Below are 8542 nucleotides of genomic sequence, written 5' to 3'. Positions count from 1 at the left end.
ACGTATATCAGTTTATTTCTATGCATTTATTTCTTTCAGACAGCTGGACCACGTAGGACCAATGGGTCCGTGGGTAAGAAGATTGTCAGCAGCCAATGAAATCTTTATGCGCGCATGACGTCACACACCGTCCATGTCTTTTTCATGCCTCGGATTCGGTTAGTAGATCATAAATGACCAAGTCAGCAGGTACACAATGGATTAAAAGTTACGTTTTGTCGCTGCAGAATAGTTGAAATAGTTTCGGTTTTGCTAATTTTTATTTATTTATTATTTAATTTTTTGATATAAATTGTTAAATTATCACTAATATGCATAAATACGTCATGTTAAAGTGATAAATTGCTTATAAATAAATTGCACAATTTTAAAGAAATTGCATTTGAACACATTAAAGTTAAACAGAAGTTGTTTTCACAAAAGGCAATAATGAAATATAATCATAATGATCATAATCGTTATACATTTGAGTTATGATACTAGTCTTAAACTTTCTCTGAGTCTTCAAAATAGATACAGAACAGACTACAGTTTTTCAAAGAGAAAAATAGCGAAACCCAGTAATTTATTTAGATTACAACGTTGCGCTATCCAGGGATCAGTTCTTTAAAAGCGCCAGTGCTTTTGAAGAAACCAACCTTTCTATTGAGTATACAGTGTTTAAAATGCATTAAAAAGCATATTGTTATCAGCATTGTTGGTCTGTCATAAAACGTCACCACAAATCACACTGCAATGTTTCTAATGTTAATGTTAAAATCTACCTTTAGGATACAACGAGGGCTTGTTCACTCTTTTCTGGGTTTATTTATATGCTTGGCTTTTGCAACTGTGTGTGATTATGAACAGTGAATATAGTTTGCATAGAAATTACATTTGTGGGAAAAAGTGATTCAGATCAACACTTCTTCCTGTGTACATTATGGTCCTAGGAAGACAATTTTTAAACAATCATGGCATGTGTTTTTGTCCTGCTTCTGGCTAGTGTACTCTAGCTGGTTTCCACAATAAAACCGTATAATAATACCCTTTAAATCTGTGGTGTACACACAGAGGCAACAGGAGAATGTGAGAAAGAAAGAAATATATTTTTGTATACAGTATGTGAGAAAAGATTATGAACAATGGGAAATGTGGCTAAAGAAGTGGACAGGTGCACTATTGCAAAAGAGAGGATTGAGCACAAATGCTGTTTGCAAAGGGAAAAAATAAATAGACAGCATAAATACACTTTAAAAAATGTAAAAAACTAAATTTGCAAGACCAAAAATATCAATGTCTTTGTCCAACAAATGCCAAACGTAACTGCTATTTCTAATGGTGCGAGTTGGATCAAAACTACGGGTGGTATATGGGTGTGACTTCATCATGTTCATAATTACAGTTGTATCATGAACCACATAAAAAAAATGTATGCAAGTGTCTGGACCCATGAGTGAGCATGTGAACGCAGACCTTGGGAATATTTAAAAATCCAGCAGGCTGATTTCACAGCTGGTCTGAGATCAGTTTACGTCCTAGGCATTGATGTGTAACTCAAACATTGTAAGGTGTAGCCGAGGACAATACTGACATTAATAGATGACTGACATAATGTCTTGGCATATGTACAAACCTTGTAGAAGGCAAAATAGATAAATAAATATGTTTTTATTCAACTTAAAACAGTAAGTTACCTAGTTGCCTTAAAATTCTGAGTTAATTCAACTTAAAAATATTTTAAAATGTTTTAAAAACATTTTTAAGTTAAACCAACAAATCTTTATTTTTTTTTTAAATATCATTATTAGAACAAGGTTGAATATGTAAAAAGATTCTTCCAGATGTTTTTCACCTTATGTTAAAACAGCTGTTGAGATTATTACAGACTGATAATTTCAGGGTTTGATGTTGACCACTAGCCATGAATGTGGTTATGTAGCCTTTGTTTGGCCACCCATGCATTTAACATCTAAAGCGAGCAAATAAAATGTACTGTATGTGAAAGCATATCTTCCACTCTGCAACCTGTTTTCAGGCTACGTGCCGGGCATGAACCATTTCAACGGAGGGGGCTCACGAAAGCAACATTTTCCTTGGAGACAGACACGGCAAGTGCTTGTGGACAGGCTGGTTATTTCCAAAATGGGGACCTTGTAATTACAATAAAGCGACCAGATTATATTGCAGACTTCCCTAAAAAAAAGTCTATATTTTACTGGGCAGGGCTGCAAACCGCGCACACACACCCTAGCCCACTACAACACACAGAAATAGATGAGGGATAAAGGGCTGGGGGAAACAGATTGGTATGTGTATATTTGTACGTGTGTGTGTTTGTGAGGAAATGGACTGGGTTGGTACAGGGTTACGTCGAAAAATGGCTTGATGTATGTGCCTCTGTGTTATATAGCCTACTACAGTGTTACCAGTAAGTAGGCACCCAGATATAACTTAGGATGAAAGATAGGTCAGTGATTTTGGATACGGGTCTCATACACGCCCAGATCACGCTGTGAAATGGGAAGGGCGAGGGAGGGTTATGTGAAGACCAGATTTTTTGGGAGAGTAGGAGAGGATACATTTGGTATTTGTGTAAAGCAAAAAAAATCCCAGTTTGCATATAAGAGATGTGAGATGAAATAATCAATTATGCTGGTAAAAGTTGAAAAAGTACATTTAATGAATATTTGTTTGACAGATATTGCATGTATGTGAACATATTGTGTTTATATTAAGAGCTCAACGTGACTCAGCAGTTTTCTAAATGTAGTCGCTGAAATTTCCTCAGGATCATTTAGCACAATTACGCATCATTAAGCAAAATTTACTTGAAGTATTTCAGTCACCTCAGTAATGGTGACCACTAAACAATGGATGTTTATAAAGGTATGGGATGCATTTACTTGAAAGAAGAAAACAACAAACATTTATATTTTGCATCTTAGTTGTTCTTCATAGACAGCAATGAATTAAAAAAAATCTGCCTCTCTGATTTTTGTCTTGAAATAAAATTCCCACATTGGTGTTAAAGAAAAGATTTCAGTATCTCAACAGCTATGCAGATTTACAAAAATAAAGTCAGCAAAAAATAAAAAAACTATATATTCTTTTTGTTCATTGCCCTTTTTTTATTCCAGCCTATTTTATGACAAACATCTGTGACATTTAAACATAAATTACTTATACTTCATTAAAAACAGCAACAGTATGGTTTTGAGTAAGTTTATACATTTGTGGTATGATATATAATGGAATAAATAGACATTAGTTATACATACAACAATATGCATTCATAAATGTGAGTCTAATGGCCACATGAGTCATTTGTACTGGCACAGCTACAAGTAAATGTTTATTAATTCATGTTCAAGGGATATTCATGATGTCAATGTCACAGAATTTGTGCGTTTATTTAAAGCATGAGGTGTGGAAAACATCACAGCGGGGTGAGAGAGACAGAGAAGTTGAAAGACATATAAATGACTATGGTAAGAAATGATGTGAACGCAGAGAACAGGTAATGAAATGCTGAAAAAGTCACAGAAAATTTCACGAAGGGAAAAAAATCACTGGAATGAAAAGGGATGGTGGTGGGGGGGTCCGATGGCATGCAGGAGGAGAGAGGGAATGAATGAGGGCTATTGATGGAGAGAGAGAGAGAGAGAGATCAAACTGTGTTTGCTGAGAGAGAGAGAGAGAGAGAGAGAGAGAGAGAGAGAGAGAGAGAGAGAGAGAGAGAGAGAGAGAGAAAGCAATGTGAGAGAGTTAGTGAGCATGAGCAGAAGGGAGGAGGTCGATCTAAATGACCCACTGACTGAAGTGAAAATTTGGGGACATGCTGATGAGTCAAGAGAGGTAACAGTGATGGAAAGAGAGAGAGAAAGGAAGAGAGAGACCCATAGGTGGAACACTGCAAAAAATTACTTTCTTACTTTTTATTTTTGTCTTGTTTGCAGTACAAATATTTAAAAATTCTTAAATCAAGATATATTTTCTTGATGAACAAAATGAAGAAACTAAGTCTTTTTAGACAAAAAATATACAATTTAAGTAAATTGTATAAAATTCTGAATTCTTGAATTAAGTGTTTAAAAAAAATCTAAACTTTGCTAATCTGTGCAAATGTTTTGATTTAATCAGTCTTATAATGACATAGGTGAAAGAAAACTAAAATAAAGTTTTCATCTAAATATTTTTTTTGAAGGGGTCATAGCGTGAAAATCAGACTTTTTCTATGTTTAAGTGTTATAATTGGGTCCCCAGTGCTTCTATAAACCTAGAAAATGTTATAAAGATCAACCCAGTAACTTTGTTTGGGTAATCCATTTACTGCAAGCATGTGAAAAATTAGGTGGTTCAGATTTTGCCTGTTTTGTGAGGTAGGTAGCAAGGAGAATTATAATAATACCGCCCCCTTTATCTGCACTATCCAACCACAGCACTGCCATTTAGTGCAGAGAGAAAGAAAAAATACTTGACAGCACGATTGAGTTTCAATTACAACAAACCACCATCATTGTGATCGGTGTCTGCACTTCATCCGCTCATTTGCATTTTAAATGTCACACCCAAAAACAGCACACTTTTGCTTAGGCCTACAAATTTTCAATTTTAACATGCTCTAATTAATTATCTGTGGGTTATGTTGAGCTAAACCTCACTTACGCACTCTGGGGACACCAAACATTTATTTTATCTTAAAAAAATCTCATAATATGACCCCTTTAACAAAACATATTTTCAATATAAGTAAATATGAAGAGTTTGGTTCCAAAATGCGATAAACGGATTTAAAAAAAAAAAATTGTATTGTAAATTATTAAAAAGTAAATTCTTAATTTTACGCAAAATCCGATGTCCGTCGTGTTATTCTGTCATCTTTTCTCACTTTTTTTCCCAACACGCGATAAATGCAGTCCTCCTCCTCTGCAGAGTGCAATAAATCAGCTCAACAAATCACAGCGCACCATTCCACGCATTGTAAACAACAATGGCGGCATGTTGAATACACACAGAATTCAACAGTTTTTTTTTTCAATCAGTGTATACCACTAATCAACTAAATAAATATACAATGTGGCAAAGATGAATGCACATTTATATATTGATTCAACAGATTTATAGCATCTTGAAAAAAATCTTGTCACGGATTTATTGCATTTTATGAAAAAAATAATCTGTTTTTATAATAAATCTTTGAAAATCAAATTATAGATTTGAATTTATAATGTTATTATAACCTAAAGATGCTATTTGAAAGTTTGTAACAGAAAATTAGTGGTTTTCATCTTGTCACTTTATTGGTATAGAAAACACATTTTTAACGAAATGAGTCAAAATGGATTTATTGCGTCATATCATTCTTTGATTTATACATCTAAATATATTTCCTTGAGCTTAAACCATTTGACAACCTGAACTAACCTTACAAGGTCATGCAAAGGTCAGATTGAGATATTTTTAGGAGACTTTTGCTAACCTTGACACACACTCATGAGGGTCACCAAGGGTCATCTCTGTGATTCCACTTCCTGTTTTATGTTTTTCCTGTCGTGTGACAACAAAATGGCTTCCTGCATGTTAGTTATATCACTTCAACTTGAATTATGAATAATTTTCAGCCCTACATATTTGCCATATACCACACTGTCACAACGTATAACATGAATCATATTAACTGCCTGAATAAATGAATGAATGTTTGTTACTGTTGTGTGTCCCACCAGCAGTTCACCTTATAAAAATTCTGACAGATAACATGAGAACGAGTAAATGACAGAATTTTCATTTTAAAGTGAACTATCCCTTTAAAAAGGTTAAAAAGACAAAGAAGTAGTCAATGTGGCTACACAGGGTATAAAACCCCAGGAAATGAGTGTAAGAATCACTGCGGCTCATTTACAAAGCCTGCGTTCACACAAAGCATCATGCAAGCGTCAAAATGCCCCACCTGACCTTCCCACCAGTACCACAACAGTTGTTTTGTATCTGCATCCAGCAAAGTGTGTAGTAGCCAGACATCTTAACATTACACTGTGCCCCTATGCATTTGTAAAACAACAGCCCTGTTATTCCAGCCAGCGCTAACACATCAGCATGAGAGGCCTGAAACACAGATGATCTGTACACTGTACTGTAATAATGCACCTTTGTAACCGAACTAAAGCTAAAGGTGAGGAGGAAAGAGCTTTTACAATGGGACCGGTCAATGTGACATGAACTCCAGGGGTAGATGATGAGGAAAGGGAATGTACCACTTGGGTGTTGAGGAAGGGGGTGGGGTGACTGGGGTAAGCCAGAGCGAACAGAGAGGTCTTTTGTAAGGCGAGAGAGACACACAGTAGGTACAGTAGTGAGTGGAGGTAGAGGAGAGATTTTGCTTAAAGATATACTAGTTAATATTTGTGTGTCAAAATCTGACATAATAACTGTCACACATAATGGGTAATAAAGTGTTTTTAAATCAGATATTTTCCAATTATGTAAATTTTGAAAATTATTAAAATTATGTAAATAAATGTTTTATGTTTATTTACAACAAACAAAATAGGATGTCTCAATGTATATGGAATCAAACTAACAGACAAAAATGACATGCAAAAATACTTAATCATCACAATACAAAAATCAGATAAAATGAAGATCCCTTCTCCACCAATCAAAGTGTTTGCCATCATACTCTATTTCAGTTTCATGCTGATGTTCAAGGATGCAAATGACAATTACATGTCCACTAGTTAATTATTTTGGAAAGCAATAATTATTGCCATTTTCTGCACAGGATAATAAAATACAAAACAATAGGCTTCTATCATGGCAAGGCAAAATCAATTATAGTATTCATGTTGAAAATCCAGAATTATATTGTTGGTTAGTTTGTACTTCTATTTGTGTGTGTTTTTCTTTTACTCCAAAGGGCTTACACAATTTTTTTTCTTAAAGAAAACAAAAAACTTGGACATCCACACATTGCCATACAAGCATAAACCATTTTTGTCTATATTTTACTCAACAACAAACATGCATTCATTTTTTACTGCAATGCAAACCAAGCTAATGTTGAAACAATTATAAAAAGCCAAAGCTTCTGCAAAACATAAATGGTGCCAAAAATATGCACAAAGTCAAGAAAGTAATAGACATAAACCACTATCAAAACATATCATATTAAGTATGACTTAATATATCTGGTCCACTTCCATATTACTGGTGTAACAATAAACAAAATGGCAATAATGAAAATAATAATGGCATGTGATGTCTCATTATTGAATCTGGAATATTATGCCTGCATATGGTCTGCTGGGAAATCATAGTGAATCGGGGATAGCAATGTTTTTTTGCCCTGGATTCACCTTGCACTGCTGGTTTAGCTGATAAGAAAAGTTTCTTTCAGTACGACAGCTTTAATTTTGTTAAGAGATTTACAAAGGAAAAAAAAATTGGCAACAGATGCAGGCTATAGAATTTGGAGAATTTTTCTGATGGGTATAACATGCATATTCATGTGTACGCATGTGTATACATTTCATCAGTATCTGTTTCCTGGGAATCAAAAACCCATGACCTTTGCTATCCTAAAGCAATGCTCTACCAGTTAAGCTAAAGGATAGTAACCAGGCTTGTTGTGCTTAGAGCTGAAAAATATGACAGAAATGTCTCTGGTTGCAAACAAAATAGTAAATAATTCGAGTTCACTGGGCAAATATAAGAGCAAATCATTTCAATACAGAGGAGTCATTGATACAGCGCCGCCTACCGGTGGACAGAGGGACTACACGCGCATCTTTAGCACACTGGGCAAAGCCAAAGAAGAGAAATGTCTCTGCTGGTTCATGCACTTGAAGTTAAACACTACGCATACTAAACATTTTAGTTCTTTTTTATGGCAAAAGTATTACGCAATTTCCAGAGCGTCATACGGTCATAATATGGGATGAAGCCAGGTATATTTGAGGCTATTAAAAAGCTGGATATTTTATTAAATCTTTCTAAGTCAAAACTTTCATTCATGATTCACGTTTAGCCTCACGTCATGCGTTTTAGGCGTGTTTGACTTCATACAGAGCTGCGCAGACCGATCAGCGTATGACGTCAAAGTATCGCGAGGGCGATTCGAAGCATAACCCCATAGGGTGTGATAATATGCAGATCAATGTGCGCAGCGCCGCATAAAGTAGACCACACCCTTTGACTGGCGTTTATGAGCGCGTGACCTAAATTTTAGAGAAAGAGGGAGAAGAGAAGACGTTAAGGTGGTGAAATAACATTACTGGTACATTACCAGAGTGGTAGTCTACTACTGGACTTACAGAAGTTCTCCCTCTAACGGACACATCGGGAACTGCAGCGCCAGAAGTCGCCCGAGGCCCGGGGGTCCTGCTGGACTGAATACCACAAAAACTCACCTATGCACCCGGTGAACCCATATAAAAACAAAAATCTACCAACCTTTAAATCTAACTGACATCTCTTTTAGTAAAGACAAGATCAGTTTACAAGCCAAATGGAATGCATTAGAGAGTGAACATTACAGTTTAAGGGTATGTGACCGGTCCAG

The sequence above is a fragment of the Misgurnus anguillicaudatus genome, chromosome 20 (genome assembly GCF_027580225.2).
Source record: "Misgurnus anguillicaudatus chromosome 20, ASM2758022v2, whole genome shotgun sequence".
NCBI lineage: Eukaryota > Metazoa > Chordata > Actinopteri > Cypriniformes > Cobitidae > Misgurnus > Misgurnus anguillicaudatus.
Note: the sequence above shows the minus strand (reverse complement) of the source record.